The 26425-nt window shown below is 47.9% G+C and overlaps 1 protein-coding gene across 1 annotated transcript in view; it reads right to left on the reverse strand.

The window, feature by feature from the left end:
* The window catches only part of LOC144158819 (TNF receptor-associated factor 3-like), a 323737-nt gene that overhangs the window by 244457 nt on the left and 52855 nt on the right, over positions 1-26425 (reverse strand). The window lies entirely within an intron of this gene.

Genomic DNA, 26425 nt, shown 5'->3' on the forward strand with positions numbered 1-26425 from the left:
ACGTTTCCACTATTTTACACTTAGTATAATAAAGTGTTTTTCGGTTTGTTTATGACCGGTAACCGGCCAGTTATACATCGTGAAAAGGTAATGTCCTTTCGAAGAGCAGTGAAGTATACTTGATCAGTAATTTCTCAGCCGCGTGCTTTTGTCCGCTACATAAACTCCAAGCATCCATCTGTCCGGTTTAAGCTCGGTGCCCGTTTTAATTGTCCCTCTTGCCTCGAAAATACACTTATCCCCTACAATATATTTGTTTCCCCACCTTCCTTACTGTATTATCCCATAATTGGGTGCCGTAACTGCCAGGAATCAAATTTTTGATACACCACTCATTGCACTACTAATTCGATAAATGTCGTCAGTATTTACGCCTATTTGGGCTGATAAAAAGAGTTACAAGGTGAACAAACGCAAAATACCCGCATGCAGAAGCGCACGCTGTCGGATGCGCTTCCCGGTTCGTGTATTGTGTTTTTCTTTCTCTTTGTGTTTGTAAACTTAGCACTGTGTTTTCACAGTTCAGATGTACAAAGAACGTGCTTTCGTTAGCTGCGAAGGAAAGTTTGAAATCCACCTCAAGGCAGCCATACGGCTGCAAATGAGAGCTTTCCTTCGCTTTCCTTCGCAGAAACTTACTCCACCTTAGGGATTTCGGCTGCCATTGTCGCCGCCAGGCTAAAGCCAGCGGCCACCACGTCCCCGTAACAGAGCTTGGCTAAATAAAGTTTACCTCCTCTTTTAAGTGCGAATGCACTTCTTAAGCGACCCTGAACCTGCGTCCACCGGCGATGTCCGCATAGCATACCCACGTGGGGGATTGGCCAGGAATCTCCTCGTCTTCCTTGCCAACGGGGGGAGATGGGCGCGCGCTGCCTGGCCGCTGACATGGCACATACCCACGTGGGGGATTGGCCAGGAATCGGGCGTGAGAAGGGCTAATGCACCCGCTTAAAGGAGTACTGACACGAAATTTCAAAGCTGAGATCCGCTCTAGCGATCAAGTACAACGACAACACAAATAGGTGTCTGTGAATAAATGCATATTTCTTTCTTTGTAGTTGTGTGTGTGTGTGTGATCTCTCTTTCGCGAACATTACCGAACCGCGCAAATTCAACTCGTGCATTCGCACTTTCACATTCTCCCCCTCGGGGAAAGGCAGGGAATTTCTCCCTAAATCAGGTCGATTAACACCTGCCCATCACTTCGAGTTGTTGATCAATTCGCTCTCGCGCTACAAACGACTAGCCTCCTTGTTAGCTGAGTTAGTGGAACGACTGCTCCGGTTAAGCGGTGGTCCCGGGTTCGAATTCTGGTGATCAAATGTAGCGCAGCAGAAACACACGGGGCGGAAAGAATACACACGGACGAGCGCTCACTTCCAACAGATTGTTTATTCAGATGACGGCAAATATATATGCTTCTCGTGTATTCGGTTGGGCGTTTACGAGCGCTCTGGAGTGCTCTGAAAAGCGGCCGCGCGTTCGGTTGGTACAATTCGAGCGCTCGAACTACCTTCGGTTGGTTCTTTTGGAGCGTCATCCTCCGACTCGGAGCGCTCCAGACCGTTCTAACTTCGAAGTGAGAGCGTGGCGCGATCTGGCCGGGAGGGCGGGTCACGTGACACAAAACGCCGCGGTTTAACCGGCGGCTTCCGGCGCTGCCTGCACGGTGGCCCTACAGGCGCGCTGCTCCGAGGTCTCCGATGCATTCGGTTGGTACGCTGCCTCTCGCACTCCGATTGCAAGCCGCCATGGCATCTCGCGACTCCGAGCCAGAGGACCGGAGCGGCCAACCGAATACGCCATCAGCCTTAGCATTAACAATACATAGATAAAAAAAAACTACAAAAAAAAACAAAAATACTGACAAAGAAATAGCACAGCATGTTCGGGCTTGTAGAGGTTGGGCTGCGGAGTTCACTGGCACCACAGTAGTCGAGATAATTAAGGACATGCAAGCGCGCTTAATCAGTGAGGCAGATCAGATGGCGCGTAAAAGGAATGACTGTATTAGTAAACTGTCTTTTGCGTTATCTGACCGTGAACTACATTTCCTGCAATGTGATGCCATACGCGACAGTCCACTGTGACTGTCAAAATGTTGGGCGTGTGTTGGGTGTACTCGCTATTTCTTTGTCAGTATTTGTGTTTTTTTTGTTATTTGGTTTTCCTCTTTTTATTGTTGCTGCTAAGGCTAGCATATGCATTTGCCGTCATGTGAATAAAGAATCAGTTGGAAGTGGGGGCTCGTCCATCTGTATTCTTTCTGTTCCGTGTGTTTCTTCTGCGCTAAATTTGATCACTAAGAATTACCAACTAGCCCAGTCTACAGCTTTACTTCGAATCCTGGACCAGGACGAAGTTTCGGACAAAGCTGTATACCTTTCCTTCGTAGCCTTATGGTTGCATTCAGGTGGATGTCAAACTTTCCTTCGCAGAAACGTACTCCGCATTGGGGATTTCCCCTAAACCTGATCGATTTCGTTAGCTGTACAAATATATTCGTGGAGACACACTTTACGGATAACCCCATGCAGCGACGTGGTTTACGAAACTGAATGGGTGCAGCAAGCCGATACTGTGGGTGAAAGCGCTGCGAAGAAATCTATACACCGCCTTTCTCAGTCGCTCGTCGCTTTACCTCGCATGTGGGCTGCTTCTGGCGGCCAAAAGTGAGCGACGGCGACGGCCCGTCGCTGTCGCTGTCGTCGCCTGCGTATTTTTTTCTTTGCTCGTTGGTGTCGCCCACACTACCTGCTTGCTGTCCCTAATGAATTGCGTTTTCGCGTCACTCGACGCTGCCGCTGGATGTGGTTACTCCTAAAGGCCCCCGGCAAACTCTTTCCTACCTATTTAAATACACAACTATCCCAAAACATTTAAACATTTTTTTCTCGCCAGCACGTCTAGTGCATAAATGAGCTTACCGCGTAGCATCTAAGTCAAGTGTTACTTCTCTAGGATTATCATAAAAATATTTTTCCGTCCTACTCTACCGTTGCCGGATTGGAGTGGCGTCGCAACCCATGGCAGAGCTATTGGCTGGCATCTTTCTAGCTGCAGCAATAAACGCACTCAGAAGTAGCTCTGAAAAAAATTTGTGCCCTTACACTCTGCGAAGAAGGATGACCTGCAAAGCTGGACGCAGTCCACAGAGTGCACGAAACAAAACACGTTTATCGTAATTTGCGATGCAGCATACTTCCTATACTCGGTTACAACTCAAGAACGGCACCACCTCATGTAGTGTATCACTCCGCCAAAGCGCTGGACCCGTGACGTCAGTGCGCGCGCGTTTTGAAAGGGGTTTGCTATGAATGCGTGATATCGTCTGCCCTGTCTCACGCAGTTTTTTTTTTGTCGTCACTGGAGTCGTTTATAAGCATATTAAGTGCAAAAAATCACGAGAATGGCTCACGCCATGTTCAAAATATGCCCAGTAACGCCCTACTTGCGCCGCCCAGCTACGGTGATAAGGCACAGCGGCAACTTCCGGTGCCGTTCTTAAGTTGTCACCGAGTATAGAAAGTTAGCTGAACGAACTTCTGAAGGATCCAACCATTGTTCTTGCAGATAAAAACGGAACTACCTGCGTCCCTCCCGCGTCGTAAGCTTCTTATTGTTTGTGTAAGGCCGGGTTCAAGCTGTTGCTGCAACTGCCGTAATAACTTTATAGAATGGCGTTATTTCACGTCTCAGCCAACCGAACTGCGTGACATGCCACTTTTTACGTCCATAGATCACGATGCGACTCTTGCATCGGTAGTCTGAATGTTGCTTAACACAAAAACCCAATCCGCTCTGCCACTAAGGACTCCGGACAGGTCCCATTGGGCCGTTAAACGTGCGCGTTTAAACCTGGCAACAGCACAACGGACATGCCATCCACCAGTACGGGTATGAAACCTATAGCGGCACGTGCACGCCGCTCCCCCTCCTCCCTCCCACTATTCTCCACTTCAAACCTGCGCACGCATAAACCAGAAAGCGGTCATGTGCGCGTGCTTAGAAGTGACAGACGCGGTCGAAAATATTCCCTGAAAACCCTGTGAAGAAGTGATGTTGGCTCACGCCGGCGTTCCAAGAAGGAAAGTTGCTGTTCATCCGGGAGGAATTCGCCGCTACTCGTCCAGCTGAAGTTGAGGCGGTAACGGCGGCGCCAGCAGCTTTCCGTTGTTTTTGCGCACATTCGCGCTTGTGTTTGGTCCAACGCTTCAATTCTTGCTCTTCCTCCAAACGAGCGGCATGCATCCATTCCATAACGATTTAAAACCTGAAAGCACTTGAGCTCTATTCTCACGTACACACATGTACCTGTCTGTTTTCCTTCCCCTTCGTATGCATCTTACTGTTTGAGTAAGATGTCTGCGTAACACACCAACCGACACCCGAACCACTCGTTTAAGGGCGGCAGGCGACTAACCGCATTGAGCCACTTAATTTCGATATCTAAATCTCCCACCAGCACAACCGGCTTTTCATCGGTAGCGGCATGAACCCTAGCTGTGCGTGGACGCCCCTCCCTTTTCCTTCCCGCAAAATGAGCTCGCATAAACCGGCAACCGTTGATGGCGCATACTTAGGCGTGAGAGACACTGTTGAAAATGTCGCACAGAAGGCCTTCCAAGCTGAAAAAAATATGGGCTCAAGCCAGAGTTCCAACTGGGGATGTTTCTTTCCTACCTGGAGTGATTCGCAGCTACTTGGAGACGTGGAATTTGAGCGGAAACGGCGATTGCGGGTTTCGGTCGTTTTAGTGGCAGCCGTTACCTGGGCTTCGCGGGAGCGGCGTCTGTTTATGTAAGCGTAACTGAGTGAGCGAACGCCACAGCTACTAAAGAAAGAAAACGGAGAGAAGTGTCTTGCGAAGAGTGAGGTTGAGTACGACACGTGCGGCTACGGCTTCGCCTGTCCCACTGCTTTTCCCTCACACATGTCTCATGCGACGCCACCAAGGAGCGCCATCACCCTGACACTTTCCCCAAACTCCAACACAATATGCAACAACATGCTCGCTGCTCCCTTGTGTGGGGCTAATCCGAACAAAGTGATATTTGCGCGGGAGGTTCAAACACGATTTCCAACATGCTGGCCGGCGACGGCGGCGCACTGCGAGGTAGCAGGAGAGTAGCCCACGCAGTCGTGCTTTCGCTGGTCACGCGAACAATTACCGAGACGCAGCAGAAATGCGCCGCGACCGAGAAGACTGCAGCTCGCGCTGCGCACAAATTTTGTATTAGGGAGTGTAGTAATCGTGAGTGCCTTTTTTTACGCTCATCCCTGGTTCTCTTTATTTTTCGCAATCATCTGATAACCGCACTACCGCCGTTAGCTGCTGACTGCGCAACTTGCTAAAGGGGCATCGGTGGAGGTGAGGGGGAAAATAGTTGGAAAAGAGGTGTCAGCGGTTGTGAGGAGGACCCTGGAACGGCGCCGAGTAAATCGTGACACTGTAAAAAAAATTGGGGAGGATAGACATATGTTTCATATTCAAAAGTTTAACTGCGCGAAAGACAAATACAAGAAAGGACACAGACGAGCGCAGTCTCACAACTGAAGTTTTATTGAAAAAAACAGAACATATATATGCGCAGTCACATGACGCTTCATATGACGTTGTGGGTACCCGATTACCCAAGGCCACTCCAAGAACAACAAAAAACAAAAATTAAAAAAGGCACGTGTTCTAAATACACTGGTCACCCGGCTTAGGTTTATTTCATTTGCATGTTCCGCACAGATAGGCATACTCTTTATCACTAAGTACAACCGACGTATGGATCGCGCATTCGCTACCAAGTCTTTTAATATGAAAGGCCTCTATAATCTCCCTTTTCAGCGTGCTTTCTTCCCTCGCTAGTACAACAGTATCGGCAAACACAGGTTCACATGAAACGCATTCGCGGCAATCGCGGCAGTGCGTGGCTAAGGGCGTCTTTCCACCGAGGGACAACTCATGTTCACGGAGCCTCTTGTTCACACAGCGTCCGCCCTGACCTATGTACTTTTTCCCACACAAAAGAGGCAACATGTAGACATGGATACTGTAGACATGGATGGACATGTAGACATGGATACTGTTGTACTAGCGAGGGAAAAAAGCACGCTGAAAAGGGAGATTATTATAGAGGCTTTTCATATTAGTAGACTTGATAGCGCATGCGTGAGCCATACGTCGGTTGTACTTAGTGATAAAGAGTATGCCTATCTGTGCGGAACATGCAAATGAACTAAGCCTAAGCCGGGTGACCATTGTATTTAGAACACGTGCCTTTTTTAATTTTTGTTTTTTGTTGTTCTTGGAGTGGCCTTGGCTGATCGGTTACCCACAACGTCATATGAAGCGTCATGTGACTGCGCATATATATGTTCTGCTTTTTTCAATAAAACCTCAGTTGTGAGACTGCACTCGTCGGTGTCCTTTCTTGTATTTGTCTTTAGCGCAGTTAAACTTTTGAATATGAACCCCTTCCAACTCGCCCAGCTGTCTCTCATTCGAATAGACATATATTGCTTTGCAGTACAAACGACACAAGGGTAAAGCAGTGGCTACAAAGGACACTGCTACAATAAGAAACTCACGATTTTCCGCTTCGGTCGGGCGATCAGAATAGCTTTGGAAGCGCTTCCATACACGAACCATAGAAGGAAATCGTTCATCGGCAGTGTGCAAGGAATAACTGAAAACTTTCAGAGACGATAAGGCCAACACAGTTGTGGAGAGCAATTTTTCCGTCAATAATTTCGAAGATAATCCAACTGAGGCCCCAAAAAGGAAACTCCTCTCCAAGGAAACTTGTTCTCTTTGCTTCGCTGGGTCAACTAATTATTCACCTCGGGCACAGGCACGGGCCCTGCTATGCCAAAAAGACATCCAATAATCCTGCGGTTTCTTTCGCCATATATCTCGTAGCGGTGGTAACGGTACGGGCCAAACTGAAATTAGGGCGCATTTTTCTTTCTGCGGGTCGCCATGCGCACGCGGCCACTTGTTAAATTTGCCCAGTAATCGTAATCTTAATTTTTATCAGGTTCGATTGCTCACCCGGATGGGCGCAATTACATTTCCCATGCGTGTACCGATATACCCTTCTTAAATAGATAAGACCTCCGAAGTGTCCTAATAATTTATTCTATGCGCAGCATTCCTCGATTCCGCCCTGCACAGCATCTGCAGTGTCACAATTAGGCTGCCTATATAGTGGATATGAATTGTAGTGGTGTTAAAAACAGAACTTACGAGGTAGTGGCAGTCTTGTGTTATTGTAACCATGGCTTTTTCGGGCCCTGAGGGTCTTTCCGGGATGAACCTTTTTCCAGGATACAAATATGTCCTGAACCGCCACGATGGCTCAGTGGCTAAGGCATTGTGCTGCTGAGCACAAGCACTCGGGTTCGATTCCCGGCCTCTGCGGCCACTTCTCCGATGGAGGCGAGAAGCAAAAACGCCCGTGTTTTCGAAATTTCGACGCACGTTAAAAATACACAGGTGGCCAAAATTAATCCGAAGCCCTCCACTACGTCGCGCCTCATCACCTGTGTAGCGTCGGCAAGTTTAGTTGGATAATCAATCAATAAAATATGTCCTCTAACCACGCCCCTTGCCGTAAGGAACAAGAAAGCGGCAAGGGGTGCTTTTTTCGTAGAACAAAGCATTCCAAGCTTCAACGGCAACTTTTGGTTAGGAGGTATCCATCTGTGGGTTTAAAAACTGTACACAATGGTAGCACTGGTCTCCTCGTGCGTACGTTTTATTGCTCACGTCTCGACACTACTTGACGATTTTGTTATTTCCTGTCTAAGCCGTCATGAGAGTGAACTGATAACATTTTGGTCTCTTGTCGATTTTTGCACTTCGTTGAAATAGAGTTGCCTGTATTCCTCCCAGTTGCACATCACTGCTAATAGGGAGATATTTAGAATGCAGAGATTTTATCAGTGCGCCGAGACTTCAAAATCGCATCTACCGTAGTGTTGTTTTTATTGCTTCTTTCCCTTCCCTTGTACAATCCGCTTCCATCGTACCGTATAGGAATAATTATCATGCTCGTATAGAGTAGTCTTTCCTAAGCTATTAATTCGGTCCCTTAACATAGAAAATTAAACTTCATTGACAACACAATAACTTTGCTATCACGCACACGCTTGGGGCCAGTTTCAGTTGTTTTGTATTGCGATTATTCTGACTGCTGGGAAACTGTGGTCCACCACATAAATAAAACACTTTTTACCACAGTGATTTCCCATTTCGCTTAGGCTAGTTTTTACCAAACAGCGAATGAATAGTCTGCTTCATTAAAGAAGGCAAAGCAATGTACTGTTAAAAAAACCATAGCTGACTGCTGTACAGGAGATCGGTGTAACTTTATTTTTTGCAAGCTGGCTTTCCCGTTTTTTGTGCAGCACAGGAAAGCATGACCCTCTACGGAAGGACTGTGGTTACATGCGCACTTGATACTCCTGTCCTTCTCCCCGCCTCTGCACAGCGAAGCGTGCATACTGCTCGCCACGCGTGCTGTCTTTCTTCACCGTGCTATTTTTATGCGGGCATTTGGAAGTGGGGACACGCGCAGGCGGTATTCACGCACTCACCGATGACCTGCCAGTTGTACTGGTGGCAGATTTCAACGTGGACGTCTCTCAGCCCGAGGCAACCTGCCACGTCGGTGTGTTACACAGACAGCAAGATGCCTACGACGCGGGAGCGAAATGCACCACCCCATCCTCGTCCCCGGGAGTAAAACTGTAGTCCTTTAATTTTCATTCAGCTAATTAGGTAGGAAGGATGCTGAATCGTAAATTACAAGTGTTTTTTTTTTTTTTTGCACTCCTTGCACTGCGTCCTGCTTCGCAGATCATCCTTTCAAAGAAAGGCACTGATTTGTCGGTTTTCTTTTCTATTGGTCGGCCTTCTAGTTTGCAGTGCACAGTTATGACAAGGACACCCAACTATCAGCCGTCCAGCAGGTCCTGGCGGCCCTCGAAAAGCAGCACCGGAGCGAAAGCTGCGTGGCGACGCCCTCCCTTACAGGGCAGCGGCGTCCAACCCCGTAGCGAGTAGCGAGGGGGTGGTCCGTCGGGATCGACGAGTGGCTACGTCCGGGCGCAGTGTACACACTGTGTCTGTTGTAGGCATTCAACAAAGTCTTTCTTCATTCCTTCCTTCTAGTCATAATCTAGGCCGTCCACGTTTTCTTTAGCATCGCGTTAATCGTTTGCTTCATGTTTAGTTAAAAGACACAATGTTGGCGCCAGCGTACGTTTCAGCGGTGCAGGCGCTTTGATGCGATCGCCGAAGTTGCGGGCGTGGCTGGTGACCGTGTCTGCAGAGCACGCTGGACCCAGACAGGGCGTAGAACAAAGTTCACTGCGTAGGCATGACACCTGCTTAAAGGGACACTGAAGTGAATTTGTCAAGCTCCCGTTTTTGCTTGCACTGCGTAGACTGGCTCAAATTAGCACACTTTTCATCGTTTATCCGGTTGACAAATCGGTAAATATTTTACAAAGCGCGAAAGAAGAAAAACTACCATGCGCGGTTTGCGGCGGCCGCACCAACTAAGGCTGTGACGTTGTGAGGAGGGGGCATTGTGATTGGACGATAATCAATCAAGCAAGTTTCGGTTTCGGTTCGGTTCTGTAAAACACAACCGATGGCGTTGTTGGATGGGCATTCTCAATATCTCAGTAATCATCGTACCGCGCTTCTGCCATGTTGCCGGCTGTAAAATGCATAAGATAAGCCTCCCAGGACGGCTTGGAATCGTAGCATTCACTAGCCGAGGCCTACGCAGTGCATGAACGCCCTCCGCGTGCCCGCAGAAGCTCAAATGCCATGCGTTTTTCCCACATATTTGGAGCTTGCCTCACTCATGCCTGTATCGTAAAACGCGTGTTCGCACCAGGCCAAGGGTCTGTTGATTCTGGCCTGTGCCCACTGCCCGAAAGCAGTCGGTGCTTATGGCAACATCACGCCAACGAGCAGTGCCAGCCTGCGCGCGTTCTGTGAACTAGTTCGTGAAGCAATGAACGTTGCGGCCCGAAAAAAAGGTGAACTCTGTATAGAAAACATCGGCGGAAAACGGAAAAGTTAACTTATAAAAAAGAAAAAGCACTTCACCGCTGGGATTTGAAACTTGTGACTTGCAAAACACTTGCGATGACATACCTAGCGCTCCAAACCACTCGGCCACTTCCAGCGCCGCCGACCTTGGAAATATAAGGTATATAATGTATAACCAGTTTGCACTTTTATTTAGTTTTAGCATTTCAAGCAGCTTAGGTGACTATTTGTTGTTTGGCGCTCGTGCAGTAAGCATCCCCCAAGTTTACACAATATCTCACATCTAGCAATTGCATTTCTTAGACGGAAAAGCGTTCGCGGATACGTAGTCGTGCTGCTGGCCTCTTTGCTCGTTCGCCCAGCGCAAAAAAAGTGCTTCCCGCACCCTAGTTTTACGCTGTACGGTAAAAATATCAGTTGATTTTATTTTCTTATATACCTATATTGACTTCGCTGACTCTTCTCCAGCCTTCAAGAGGCCTTATATTTTCCTACTGGCGTACCAGTCAGCGAAGCGTCGCATGTGCGCTTGTGCAGCGCTTGTGTGAAGCGACCTTGACTTAGATCTAGATACAGTGTTCAAACTAACCAAGTAAAGAAAGGCACATTCTTCCATTCACAAACGTGTCCTGGCTTCGTTTCAACTGAGCGAACGAATTGCGAAGACCCGTCGGCGGCCGGCGGACGAAACGCTGGGCCGACTGACCCTGTCTGAAGGCCGGGGAGCCGTGCAGTAGCGCAGCCAACTGCGAGCTCGGCTCCTCCCGACGTCACACGAAAACGCCACATAGAATGGGCGAGCGTAAAGAGAGGAGGCCAGCATTTTCGAATTAACTTTTCTACTAAATAAAATCGCGTAAACGCGCCCAGAGCGGTCGAAACATGGCGTGGGGACTCCGGACAACAATTTGAGCTAGTAATCCCGCAATGTTTACATATCACTTCGGTGTCCCTTTAAATTCTTTCGTCCCCGCCGAGGTATCACCGCCCATATTTATATAGCGCAGTTAACGCTGCTAGGTGTTACAGGAGTGTTGAGACGCGCATTGACGCGGCTAACATTGCAAACATATTTAGGTATGTTGATGATTACACGGTTGTTAATAGGTCGGTGAAGCCAGAAGAAGTACACCTTTTAGTCAAGACGGTAAAAAAAACACTTATGGACTGTTCGGACGGCTTGAAATTACCTCATGAATTACCGAATGAAGTTTTCTTGTAGTTCCTAGATGTGTGTTTCAATTTCAGTGGAAAATGCGTGTGTTGGCCGTATAGGCTACGGTCAAAAAAGGCAATTTTGATTATCGTTCAGCGTATTAGAAGATAGTGAAAAAGGCTATTGGTGTTAGCTGCCTTCGCAGTGCGCTCTAGAAGTCCTGTCAGCACCAAGTCGCCGATAGTGTGCTGCACCAAGTTGCACGTTTCAAAGATGCCGGCTTCCCTTCGGGAAGTAATAGCATCAGCGGTGGAAAGCCTTTTGCGTTACGTTAAGTCAGGGGCATCACGTCAAGAGCGAGACTAACCTCGCAAAGAAAGGAGGCCTGTGGACGTGCCCTACGTGCACAATTTCTCCCACCGCCTTAAAAAGGTGGCGGGGAAATGTTGTGCCGACGTTGTGTTTTCCGCCCCCAGAAAAACTACCACGAATTTGCTCTGCTGTGAACGGCGAGAAAAAGGGCAACCGCTATGCTAAGAGGCATACCACGCAGTTTGTTGTTTGCAAACAAGGCGTTGTTTAGAAAGTTCCTCTATCTTGCGGAAAATGCTTTATAGGGCAGACGGGTAGGTGCGTTAATAACAGGCTCCGAGAGCACCGTACAGCTGTTCAAGCGCTCGCTGCGGCGGGTCATTTAGCTTGCCATTGCCGCCGCTGCCTGTGCGTTCCACACTATGTTCCACTTATCCAGAAGACACTGATATTGCGCTCTTTTAAGGACCAAGCCAGCAGTGAATTGTTTGAAGCCTGGTGCATCATAAAAGCCGGTGATAACTGCGTAAGCCCGGCATCTATTAGTTTGGCAAAAAAGAAACAGATTAATCTATTTCTTTTTTGACAAACTAATAGATGCGAACTTGCCACGTGCGTAACAAAACGCACCGCTTGACTTGTCGTGATTTTTTTCTTGGTGCTTTTGCCATGTTCACGCATGCGCCGTTGTATAGCAAAAAGTTCAATTGATGTCAAGCGCTAGTCCTGTGAGTCTGTACTTGCATATTGTCCCGTCTTACTGCGCGACTTAACCATGTTTCACAGTTCGAACCAACTAGCCCACATTTATGCGTTGACAGGTATTACAGATTCAGTCTAGCCCTCACATTTGGCTGCCTCAGTTGTACTTTCTCTCTTTCGGAGCTCACGTAGTTCTGCGTATGCTTGATGAGGACGGCTGATACCAGACGGCTGGTATCGATGAAAAAATCGAAAAATACTTCTAATAATGCTGTCCAGTTGAAACAAACCTTGTGAACCCAAGCCAAATGCGGCCGTTTCTTTATTGCACGGGATGAAGTGGCGCGTGAAGTGCCACATAATTGCGTTGCACAGTTAAGCACTTCTGATAACCAGCGTGGTATTTCTTAAGATAACCGCCGTCCCCGACCTTTTTCTGCTTCGGTGGTGAACCATATTCAAAGAGTGTAAGGGCCAAACATGTTTTCCTTATACTATTGCACCTTAAAGCTATCTCTCTTACAATGTACATAATCCTTCCTTATTCATTTTTAGCCCTTTGTGTATGGCTGCCCCTACCTTGTCTCTCCTTTCCTCCTTTTCCGGCGACATCACCCAGTTATGGGTCCGCCGAACCGACGTTGTAAAGAATGTTTGAAATTTTTGCGGTGCATATTGATATACAGTAATACCTCGTTAACTGGAACTCGCATATGTCGAAAAATCGGTTAAGGTTTTCCGCGGCACCGAACCATTCCCTGTACGTGCCGTGTGTTTCTTGGACTTTATTTCGAAGTATATATGGGCCAAACTGCGGATATCTCGAAATCTTTACTTAAACTGTAACGAAAATTTCGTCGCTGTGGACCGTTTCCCAAGATTTGCTCAATGCCGCGCCTAATTCCCTCGATTTTTTTCTCGTATGGCCGCGCCTACCACAAAGGCAATGTTTTCCCCGAACGTGAAGTCTGAGCCTAGAGGCATATCAACTTCGTTAAGCAACCATGTTGCGCGTCATGTGACGGTAGAGACGTGCGCAAAGGTAGAGCAGGATGTGCCCGTAACAGGAGAAGTTACGGACGCAGAAACCGTTGAAATGGCCACAAAAGAAGGGGGCGGCAAAGACGGGGGCGACGACGCTGAACCTCCCCGAGAGGTGCCGACATCTGCTGAAACGAGAAATTTGCTGCGCTTGCTGCAAAATAAGGTTGAGGGCAGCGGCGGGGAAGATCAACTTGTTCAATGCGTCAAGCAGCTAGAGGACTCTATGCTCGAGTGCGACCGCAAAGCAGACCAGAATTACGCAGTTCTTTTCTTCTAAGTAAAATTGCAGTTCCACAAAACCCAGCCGGTGAACGTCTCTGTGCGTTTTCTTTCTCTTTCAAACCTTTATGAAACGCAAGATTGGAAGCTCCTGTTGACGTTGTTGGCGACTTTTTTGCAAATAACTCGATGTTTCATTGCCATTCGAGCAACTTTGTTTATCTCGAATATCCGCTTATCTCGAAATATTTTCCGGTTTTTAGTACTAATAGTAAACGAGGTATTGCTGTAATTTTATCTTGAATTCTGTCCACTACTGCCTCCCATACGAATTTGTGCCTGAAATCATGACGCTCGCTTACTTTCGCATGCATTGCACCTACAACGATTTTCTCAAGACTCCTGCGGCTCACCTTGGCTTCATTTTTTTTTTTTGCGAGAACTGAAGCTTTTTTTCAATGAGCGAGCACGAGGAACGTACATTTCTGCGTAGCATTCTTCTGGGACGCTCAAAGAGAGCTCGTACGTGCACCAGGAGGTGGCTTTCCGGTTGCCTGCAATAGCGTCTAATTTTACGCCACAACCATTCTTATTTGCGCTGTACGTGGCTTTCTTTCACACTTATTTCACACCCATCCCATACATTTTAAGTCGAACAAAATACGAGTTTTCCAGAAATTCAAGTGACGAGTTTCGATTTTGAAGGCGTATTTATTTTTCACCAAGGTTTGCCTTCACAACTCGTTGAAGGTAATTAACGCACATTGTGTACTACTCCCGGTAGAGCTCATCGGCCTCACTAAGCCCTGCACTGTTCATAAATTACCTCCCTCCGCCACTTCCCGAATACAGTTAGCTGCATTTTATTTCTTGCATGTACTATCTTCGCAAAAAAAGAAACATTGAGAGCAGACTGTGATACGGTACAACAACAACTGTACAGCGAGTTTTTTCTTGGCTGGCTAAAACGAACAGCCATCAACATAGTGGTGCGACTTGCACAAACATGCAACTGAAATTTATCATTTCACTTGAAACCTAACGCGAACTTTGTCATCATTAATGCAGTCACTTGCTTCGATTTTGTCGAGTTCAATTTTATCAACAGCCATTATGTAATAATTCTTCTGTGTTTTAGGCCTCTTAAATTCTTCAAGATCATTCAAGCTTGTATCTGATAGAATACAATTCTGAAGACACTCACCAGTAGGCTTAACTACCTTGAAAAAAAATCTCTCTTTGATTGGCCATGACAACAGGTGGTCATAGGCGCCCTTGTGTATCCAGTATATAAGACGGAACCACTGAACGCCGTCAATTGTTTCTATCCTCATAGCCGGGAGGATACAGTAACCGTGAAAGTAGGCCGGGTTTTTTGCGGCGGAAATCGCCGTTTTTTCTCGTCGAGCCTTTTCTTTCAGATTGGACCAGCCTGAAATAGTCCATTCCAGTGGCGTTGATTCCCGACGCAAGTCTAGAAAGATTGCTTGAGACGCAGCCTCCAGGTTATTTAGCTTCTCGTTGAACTCTGCCTTCATGTCCACAAGAGCTGCTCCGCTCGTTGTTCCTACTGTTTTACATTGACCAGTCAACACCTCTAGCTTCTGAAGCCTGTCCTTTACGTTCACAATGCCTGCTGCCTGTTCGCACGAGAGGGCATCGATCTTGTCTGTAATGCTAACTAAAGCGGCGGTTGTTTCTCTTGATTTTTCCTCACATATCCGGGCCTGTGTTTCCTGCAGTTCCCGAAGCTGGGTTTTAATGGCGCCCGCATTGGACTCCTCAGCCACCCGTATTTCGCTAATGTTTGCTAATACATCCCGGCTCATTTCTGAAATCTCCTTTAGCGTGTTCTCAAAGCTCTGTATAGATTCTACAGGTACCACGCTAACATTGCTGTGGCGATCTTGGGCTCTTTTGCTCTGCTCAGCCGCGACAAAGCATGAGCCGGAATCGAGATGAGAGATGATGTCCTTGTGGGCGACGTCCTGAGCACACCTAGGACAAGATACCACGTGGTACTGGCAGTGGTGATTGAAATGCTCCAGGATCTCGGGTGCTGCGCCCACAGCGTCACAGCCGTGGTCCGCGTTCCAGCAATGAATCTGTAAAAGCAGATTTCAAGACGGGATTTTGCTACAAATCACAAAACAATTCGATTGTGTCTGCTGTCTGCTACAGCGGGACTGGTTTCGTAACACGTGTGCATTGCTGAAGTTCGTACGATGCACTTTATTTCGATTATACATAACACGCACAAAACTGCCAACAAAATATTCTCGGCGGTAAACGTTGTAGCATTACAAACCAGCGTAATATTAGACGTTAGCCGAAAAGTTGGTTTGTGAATAAACTTTAATGTGCCCAAAACTGGGTAAGGAGAGGGCGGGACTTGGTTGTTCCGCGGATTCTGTCCCATCAGATGACGACCCGTGGGGCCTAGCGGCATCCTCAGGCAACCGGATGATGCATAGTTATAACTTCGCGTCGGGGCTACGCCGAATTGCCACCCACTGCTCGAAGTAATTTATGCTCAATGTCGGTGTTTCCTGCGTTGTACGAATGGGGTACCATGGGCAGACTCGAATGGTAACGATGGTGGTCAGCTTTCGCCACGCGTCACTGGCAGGAGTCTTTAGGAGACGGTTGTAGGCGGCACGTTGGGGATTGTTTTAGACTGTAAAGCTTCCATGCCACAGGTTGTCACTTCGTCAGGGAGTGATGTGACTGTGTATTTGAAGTGGCCTAATGGTAGTTATTTGTTATTTCGAAATATGCGAGTAGCCTCTCACTGCGCTCCGTGACGAGCGCGCGGTCGGAAGAGTTGAGGCACCGGGAGCTAAATCCCCGGGCCGCCTTATAGGCGTGCTCATTTCCCGGCAGACACGTATGGGGTAGTATCAATATAAGTTGAAAAAAAGGGGGGAAATTAATGTTCCCTACAAAAATATTGCCTGCTTGGCATTTCCGACACTCTCCAGTAAAGCAGCTCACCGGGCGGTACCCATGTGGTGGTCAGACGTTGCTCCCCAAGGAAGGCTCCAAGCTTTCCGCTTCCACGCATCGCTCACAGAAGACCGCCTGACCTCGCTCTCCCACATTGGGAACGCGGCGTTACTTTCGCCTAGCGTGCAGCTAGTCACGTGATCAGACGGCGACCCAGATGCGGAGAGTGCCCTCCATGGAGAGTGCATGCGCTAAGCCTGCAGCGGCGGCTTGCGAACGCAGCCGTCGGCCGTGCCCGGCCGAGCGACACACGTGATGCGTTGCCAATGATACCGCGCACTTGCGCTCAAATGAAGGTCAAATCCTCCGTGACGGTGAAATGGCTCCACGTCATTAGTAAAAATTGGCTCTAAACGGTAGTCGTTGTACGATACATTCATAACGTGTCCCACTTCCTCAAAAAGACTAGGCGGTGTGGAAACCTAAACGTGGTATTGTCTGCTACCAACAAATTTAGTGTGAAAACGTGTCAGTGGACGCAGAAATTCGCACTTGCCAGAAAAAGCACAGGAACCAGTTTGTTGAGTAATTAGGTCATCGTTTATTCGATGCCCTTCCACTGCGATGCTCGGCAGGCCGATTCTTGAATGATAGGTTACGCGAGCATGACTATAACGTGAACTGAGCTGAGTGGACACCTTCGGAATTATTACCGTGACTGCGATTGTACTCCTGAATTCACATGCAGCCGTAACTTATCTTGCCACCACAAGAAGTAGCTACGGGACAATACTGAAATAGATGAACTAGCCAGGTTTTCTAAAACGACGTGTCAGTGTGCCTTTATTCGTCCTATCGAATGAAGAATGCATTTTTGGTGGATAGTCGTCTCGTTTTTAATAGCCATATGCTGCGTGTTGGTGTTTTATGCGTCCTTTGCTTTTGTTGCTTTTTGTCTTTTTATCAAACTTAACTGAGGCATATATCGGCTCCCTGTGTTCACTCGATTTAAGTGGTCGAATGTTGGCGCTCGCGTTTCGTTCTTTCTTTCGCCCTTGTTCTGTACTTTAACCGTTTTGAAGCGAAGCTGTATTGTCCTACATGACACCGTTGTACGCCAAAACGCCCTACAGGAAAGCCAGCTTTGTCTGACAATGATGATGAATGATCGTGGGTGCAGGGAACGAACAAAAAAATTCTTCGCGTGACCGGAATCGAACCCGGGTCCATTACGTCATGACGCCGGCGTCTATCCGATCGCTTTATTTCGACATGGTCGAAGCGAACGCCAAGCAGCAGGTGCCGGATCGCGCCGTACACACCACACACACGCGAAAGGCCTACGGAGTGCACAACCGAGAGTTGCTGTGGGTATTCTAGAAAAAATTCCCCGCATTTCCCCGAGGGGAAGAATGTGAAAGTGCGAATGCACGAGTTGAATTTGCGCGGTTCGGTAATGTTCGCGAAAGAGAGATCACACACACACACACACAACTACAAAGAAAGAAAGATGCATTTATTCACAGACACCTATTTGTGTTGTCGTTGTACTTGATTGCTAGAGCGGATCTCAGCTTTGAAATTTCGTGTCAGTACTCCTTTAAGCGGGTGCATTAGCCCTTCTCACGCCCGATTCCTGGCCAATCCCCCACGTGGGTATGTGCCATGTCAGCGGCCAGGCAGCGCGCGCCCATCTCCCCCCGTTGCCAAGGACGACGAGGAGATTCCTGGCCAATCCCCCACGTGGGTATGTGCCATGTCATCGGCCAGGCTGCGCGCGCCCATCTCCACGTGCGCGGACATCGCCGGTGGACGCAGGTTCAGGGTCGCTTAAGAAGTGCATTGCACTTAAAAGTGGTGCGCACCTCCGGAGTAGCACATGCTCGCAGTCTTGGATTAGCCAACCAAAAAAATTATCACGAGAAAAGAAGGAAGGATAATAAAGTGCATGAAAGGCAGGGAGGTTACCCAGGTTACAGTCCGGTTGGCTACGTTACGCATGGGAAGTGGGGAAGGATGGGTTTACCAGACGCGCGGCGTCCACGAGTCTGGCCTCCTCACCGGACCCGTCCGGCGACGTAGAGATGCCCGACCCCCTCACCACATACGGGGAAATCTTGGAGTGGTACCGGCAGACCCGAAGACGACGTCCGCCACCTCACCCAAATCTAAATCGGGAAGAAGCAGTTCTCTACAGACAATTACAGACCGAATCGCTCCTTACCCCAGTGCTTGCAAGACATCTGTGCCCCGGTGTATACGAAAGTGAAATGTGCCGTGTATGTGACAGTGCGCGTGCGACACTCAGCCATATACTCTGGAACTGCAGGACACAGCCTGCTGAGGCTGCGCAAGGAACTATGCCCTCTGATATCACAGAAGCCATGAACGCTAAAGACTGCAGTGCACAAATCCAGGCCGTCCAGCAGGCGAAGGCTGCCCTGGCACGCCAGCGGCCCGAAAACGCAACCCCACCTGGGAAGCGTGAGTAGGCCCGGGCACCTGCAGGCAGGTCTCCGCGACGTAGCGGCCACGTCCTAGCTGCCGGTGATTTTAATAAAGTTGTTCCTCCTCCTCCTCCTTAAAGAGAAAGAGAAGGTATTGAAAAGACAGGGAATAGAGCTTGAGGAGCAAGAAAAATTTACACCATCTTCCCGCGAGGGGAACCATGGGGTAGATGCGACGCATCGGGGGTTTCCGTTGCGTTTCCGTTATGTTAGCGTGTCCATTGTTGTTGTGTGTCCATATTTTACGCAGCATGTTCACCCCCGATGCGTCGCATCTACCCCATGGTTCCCCTCGCGGGAAGATGGTGTAAATTTTTATCGGGGTGGCCGGTGCTTGTTACGGTTGCGCCGACCATCGCGATAGCAGGCCTGTTAGTCTCCGTTCAAATCATCGGTGGTCATCGGAGGATGTCATCGGCGGAGCGGCGGCGGAACGACTGAGCGGAGCGGCGCAGTTACCGCGTTTATATGCAGCGGAATGAGAGAGAGCAACGCATAGCAGCGCATGCGCATGTGTTAACCAAGCGCAAGCTGCGCGCTAACCCGCACCCACGCACAGCTGTCACGGCGACGGAGCGAGCGCCGGCGAGCGCTAACACGCAGATGGCGCTGCGGTGAGAGAGGCGCTAGCGCGCAGCTGGCGCGGCGAGGAGAATGGGGGAGGGATGCGGACTACGCCGGACGACGCCGGAGGGACAAGGCGAGTGAAAGAGATGCGTCGCATCTAAAAGAAAAATTTAAGATAACTACAAAAACAAAACTATGGGCGATACCTAAACTGAAACGGTAAACTAACCAAATGACAAATGAACAATGGTACGCAGTGTCTCTACAATCGTTCAGACAGGCTTGCGTCCTTTAAGAAACGAAGTAATGCTTTGTGGCCTTTTCGAACTGTCATGGGCGACACCTGTGACAAAAAACCGGTTGCGCAGTTAATGGCTGGTTGTCGAGTTTCCGGAGAGCGGTTGACAGGTGCAGTCTCTGCGTTGCAAAGCGGGCACAGTGACATAAGAGGTGTTCTATTGTTTCGTCCGTGACGCACACGTGATAATGAGGGCTGTCAGTCATGCCGATAGAAAGCTTCGCGTTCAACCATCGTCGTTAGACGGAGGAATGCATGAGATTTTGTTACGTTTGGTAATCAACAATATCAACCAAATGCTGTAGAAAATTCCTCTATGCCTAAAAAGCTCCAGAAGTAATTTCCGTAATTGTTACTGACATAGGTCCCTAGAAACGAAGCTACAGTGCTTGGTGTGAGCAGAATATAAAGCGAGTTGTCATGCATTATTGTGTTTGCGAGATGCTCCAGTGATCAACTGCGAGTATGCCCATGTTCAGTTGTGCCCAGAATAATGACAAAACAAAACAAATTTTTGAAGTCTTGAACAAAGGCTTTTCAATCGAGCCATTTAAGAAGATTTTAAATCCTTGTAAATATTTTTAGCGGCAAACAGTAATGTTTCCCCGATTGGTATAGAATGGAAGTACTGTTTTCGGACCACAACCACTGCTATGCTCCGTTTTCTTTATCTGGGCGGTTGCCGTTGATTAGAACAATACCTTTGCCGTGGCTTCTATCTGAAACTTTATCTGTACATTGGCCGCGCATTGGTGAATCAATAGCTTTATGCTTTCACTTTCAGTACCGTCTCGCGAGTTCCGACGTGCTTGTTTTTTCAGGTCCTTAAGCACAAGTTCTATTTTTCTTCGCTTTTTGAAATCTTCCCTAATTGTAGGAACACGACTTCTATTCGGGCGCAGGAGGTTCCCGCTTCACCAGAGCTCCTTCAGACGGGAATGCTTTCGAGTTACTCAGTGTAATGCATTGAAGTTGTGCACAACTAATACTGCAGGCGAAAGCTTGCAGTTGTGGCAGTGCGTACTTTTGCGCACGTTTCTACAAGGTTCCGGGACGACAGGGGAGGAGGTCCTCCTCGTCCCCTGTCGGAGGACGAGGAGAGATGACATGCTGAACCTCGTGACATGCTGACCTTGTTTAAATAGCGATGTCAAAAATTTCAAACACAGAGAATGAAGAAAAGACACTCGATTAGTGCACTCCACTTTGCGGCAAGAATGTTACCAACTGTGGCGTGCGGGATTCCGGGAACTATGAAGCCTAACGTGAGGTATTTCTGGCGCACCGAATACCGAAAAATGGCCTCGTATATGCTTGCTTCGCTGCAATTGTCGTCGAAACATGGCAGACTTTTGCCGCCTGTGCACGTAACAGTCTTGTCTCTCCCACTCCAGCCCTTACACTCTCCTCCTTCCTTTAACGTTCCCCCTTCTTACTACAATAATGGTTTGCTCAACTCGATTACATTTTTCGAAGTTCGAATGGTTCGCACGCCGTCTGTTGGTAGCTATTATTTTGATTATTTAAACAAGCACGCGGAGACAATTTCCATTGTAGTTTTTTCTGATACCTTGACTTTCTTCGACGCAGTTTTAAGCAGTATTTTTTGCTGCCTAAATAATCAATCCCCGCCTATCCAATCAAACGCACGTGACTATGTTCTAAGTTTAGTTTTGCCCCAGCGTGCCTTATGTTTTATTTTTGCTAAACAATATTCTCATCCATAGCCCGTGCCACCTTTCGTAATTTGGTAAGGTCTCTTGAACATGTAATTTTTGTTCACGTTTTTTTTTTTAACGTTTTTCCATCGTGTTGTATCAAGGAACAAAGACACAACCACATTTACAGGATATTTCGTTGGCGCCTTCCAATCACCCAAGAAAAACAGTCAGCACGCCAGTCGGGACCGCAAGAGCAGTAAACAAACAAAAGTGCAAGTGTTTATGTCCTGTCGGTCACAAAATAAATCGCACCAATGGAGCGGTCCGCGATAACTATCGGCGCGACGCCTTCGGGCCAAGCGCCTGCTATCGAGATAGCTCAAGGCACATGCGCGTTTTAGTTTCGTCAATGCATGTCAGTTTTCTCGATTTCGGACTAAGAGCTTCGTTTCTCTCAAATGTGACACCCGGCGGCGTCTTGCGCAATGCTCCGGACGAGCGGCACGATTTGTGGCAGCGGACGAAAGCGTGTAACATGCGTTATCTCGCATGCGCAATTACAAGAAAACTGTAGCTATGACTTTCTCAAATAAAAAACAGCCTCTCAGTTTATAACTACAGCGGGTTCACCGTAGCACATGTGAGCGAATTCAAGTATCTCGGTGTCACCGTTTCACCTGACCTTAAATGGGGCAAACATGTTGACCAGATAAGCTCTCAAGCTTTAAAGAAACTTGGGTACTTAAAGCGTAGATTAAAAAACTCGACTAAAGATTGCAAGTTAACTGCCTACAAGACTTTAGTGAGACCGATGCTCGAGTACGCCTCTGTGGTTTGGTCGCCTCATCTTGAACAAGATAAAAACAGGTTAGAATCTGTGCAGAAAAAGGCTATATGGTTCATTTTTAATCGTTATGATCGATACTTCTCACCGTCTTCACATGCACACTTGTTGTTACTTCCTTCACTAGAACACCACCGTACGCGTGAGAGTGTTGTCTTGTTGCACAAGATTGTACACAATACAACCCGCGTTCACGCACCCTTATCTTTCGCTGATGTACCAGTCCGCACAATACGTAGTACAGATGCTTTGAACCTTGTACCCTTCAGGTCTCGTTTCGACTGTTTGAAATTCTCTTTTTTCCGCGCGTGGTGGAACTGTGGAACAAGCTTGATGGTGCTTTGCGTAGACTGAACACGGTAGAGTTCGAGAAGAACTTTATGTGTTAGCCACAAAATTTGTGCGCACTATTGTTTGCTTCTGTATTGTTGGATTTTTTATGTACCCGCTCCTGCAATGTCCCAGGCATTGAGACAGCAGTATGTGTAAATAAATAAATATAACGGCGCCGTTCATCCTTGTGTGTTGTGTGGCGTTCTTTTTATTTTCATCTTATTCCTTGTAAAAAAATTGCCATTTATACAAGTCTGCGATAAAGATTCACACACGACTGAGCCTGTGCTGGTTATGCGACGTGCGTGCTGTTGATATCAAGCCCTTAAAAAACCGCGACGGTTATTTCGCTTGGAGAAAACGCCGCAAAATACACAATTAGGCGGAAATTAAGAAAAGTGCTATTAAAAAGCTATTAGGTGTTTTAGTTTTTTCAATCCCTGTCCACACAGCACGAACAGCGATTGAATGAAAACACGTTCATTCCATTTTGTTGCGAACAGTGAACGCTCTCCTGGAGGACCACGCGGTGAGTCAGCTGCAGCGGCCTCCGCGCGGCGCAGACTCGAACCCCAGCGATAATGTCTGGGGAATAATGAAAGTGCACCTCGCCAAAATAAGTGAATGTGGGCGCATGACTGACCAGTGGTGGAGTGCAGTCAGGGAGGTATGGGAGCACCTTCGCTCCCATCCAGAAATAGTCGTGTCTCTTTACGAGTCGCTTTTCCGACGCATTCGTAAAGTAATAAAATATGACGGCAACTTTGCACACACCGGCTAGTAGTAAATCACTCGCGGGCTTTACCGCATCACCTGTATTCTCTTTGGAAGCGAATAAACCACCCTGAACGTTTGTTTTCAGTTCCTCATATCAACTGAACCTTCGTCACATAAACAGCACTGGTTCTTTATCGCAGACTTGCCTAAATGCCAATTTTCTTTACAGGTAATAAGATGAAAATAAAAAGAGCGCCACACAACACACAAGGGTGAACGGCGCCGTTATTCGAGATAACGCATGTTACACGATTTCGGCCGCTGCCACAAACCGTGCCGCTCGCTCGGAGCACCGCGCAAGACGCCGCGAGGTGCCACATTCAAAAGAAACGAAGCGGTGCGGCCGGGATCGAGAAAACTGACATGCATTGACAAGCTAGAACGCGCATGCGCCGTCAGCTACCTCTACAGCAGGCGCTCAGCCGGAAGGCGTCGCGCCGATAGTTATCGCGCACCGCTCGCTTGGTCCGATTTATTTTGAGACCGACAGTACACCTGTTCCTGTCCAGTCTGACGCGCTCTGTATTTCAAATTATGTGCCAGCACAGTTTTCAAACCTTCAGAGCGCTCACAGACGACTACCTTATTCAAAATGCGCGCCATCAAAGTTCCCTCGTGCGCACTTGCCCCCGCCTTACAAAAAGCGTCTCCAACTTTGCCGCGATGTCTTTCAATTCGAAAAGCGGCGAGGATTTGACATTGTTATGATGCGCGCCGCGGCGTTAGCCGTTAGTTAAGACTTTAGTTCTCCTATATAGCTCAAAATAGAGAATCACGGTCCAAACCATTTGGCAGTATTCAACAGGCGACGAAATTATTATTAGGGTGGGTTGCCTTCTGTGGCAATGCCTCTCGAATACACTCACAACAGCCAGCTACAATTCGGCGAATTTGTGGAGCAATAGCCTTGTGCTTATCAGCTGTATCACGATTAAAATGTTACACGTAACAATTTGCGCGTACGTGGGCACTCAGTTATAAAAGGGGAACACTACCTTTCTTAACTTGTTTTGAAGCCTATTTCTTCGTTCGCCGACATTCTGCCTTCAAGGTGACAACAAGGCATGCATAAACGGACAGCCTGCCTATAGATGTAGCCTCGTAAATCAGCAATGCACCTTATCCTCTCCGCCTTTTTGAGGACTCGTAATTATTAACTAAACTGACGTGTAAAGTAACAAAACGGCAAACAAGCTGCCTACCTCGCGGCTTAGAAGATCCTGCTTTTCAAAACTTGACCACACGACGTCTGTACTTCGGAATCTTTGCTTGTCGACTGGACACTGGCCACGCTCGCTGTTGGTGGAATGTTCGAAGCATGACGAACAGAGCCCATGGCGGCATGGCAACAGGGCTGCCGACGAAGGCACAAGTCCACAAGCACTGCAGACTCGGATCGGTGGAATTGTGTTCACGAACGCTGTAGACCTCCAGTCCAGGCTGCTGCTGAAGCCAAACACGATGTGGGTGTTACCGGGAGCCATGATGGATGTGGTGCAGCTACTAACACGCAGGCACAGTGCACTCGCCTGCCGCTGCGGCTACCATGCGTGGAGGGCAGTAAGCATGAGATAAAAATACGCCTTTCGCCTCTTATCTTTAGCCGCCGTCCCAGCGGCGCGAAAAAACGCCGCCCGTGGCTTTCAATGCATACTGACAAAAAGAATGTATCCAGCCGTTGTTTCAAGAAGGGCAAGGAGAGGCGGTATTCTCAAGCTTTGTCCGTTTCAAATTGTCCGTTTTGAGCAAACTTTTATTGGGTCATTATGATCATCATCATCATCATATTCAGCCTATCTACGCCCACTGCACGGCAAAGGCCTCTTCCATAGATCTCCAATTACCTCGGCCCTGCGCTAACTGTGACCAATTCTTTATCACCCCTGCCCATATAACCTTCTGCGGCCCCTTGCTACGCTTGCCTTCTCTAGGGATCCACTCTGTTAACCTTAATAATGAACGGTTATGTTGCCTTCGCATTACATGCCCTGCCCACACCCATTTCTTCTTCTTAATTTCTACTAATATGCCCTTAACACGCGTTTGTTCCCTGACCCACTCTGTTCTATTGTTGTCTTTTAATGTTAAACCTATCAATTTCCGTTCCATCGCTCTCTGAATCGTCCTCAAGGGAAGTTGAACCATTTTAGTGAGCCTGCAACTCTCTGCCCCGTAGGTAAGTACCGGTAAGATGCAGATGTCATACCCTTTCTTCTTCAGAGACAATGGTAGGCTGCCATTCTTTATCTGAGAATGCATGGCGGACGGAGTCCACCCCATTCTTATCCTTCTAATTATATCTGCCTCATGGTTGGGATCCGGGGTCGCTACTTGGCCTAAGTAGATATATTCGCTTACCACTTCCACTGCCTCGCTACCTATCTCAAACAGCTGTGCTCTCCCTAGATTATTGAGCAAATGCGTTGTTATCCATTGGGTAAATGCGAACAACCGGGTGTGACGCAACGAAGGCAGGGTAGAGCTGATGTATTAAACATCGGCTACCACGGCTTCTAGAAGCTGACGATTTGGAGCAGACGATTTTGGCATTTAAGCATGAGTGCACCGGTCACCACGCGGTTTTTTTGGCTCGGCGTGGGCACAGAAGGGCAAGTCGTAATGAAGAGGATGGTTGAGTCGTTATGGCGCAGAGCTAACAGAGGGTAAATACCGCCAGAAAGAGAGAGAATAAACGTTTATTAGAGCAAACGGTGACGGTTGAGAAATAATTAAAAATAAATACAAGTGGTGTAAAGCTTATAATTGGTGAGACAATCATAAGTGCTTTAAAGGATGGATGAGACAGCAGTGTTAAGGGCCTGGTTGTGATTCAGATTTTAAATAAGGTGCAAAAATTAATCCCTTATAAATACCTCAATAAACGCCTGTGGGAAACGTAAGATGGTCACCAAAAAGTACGATGGGTGAGGTAGAATATTTTGTCTTTAGAGTTCTGAAAATTGTTTGTTCTGTTATGTTCGGTGGCGCACGTT

This window comes from Haemaphysalis longicornis, unplaced genomic scaffold, assembly GCF_048455015.1.
Source record: "Haemaphysalis longicornis isolate Haplotype H1 unplaced genomic scaffold, Haemaphysalis longicornis Haplotype H1 scaffold_10, whole genome shotgun sequence".
Classification (NCBI taxonomy): Eukaryota; Metazoa; Arthropoda; class Arachnida; order Ixodida; family Ixodidae; genus Haemaphysalis; species Haemaphysalis longicornis.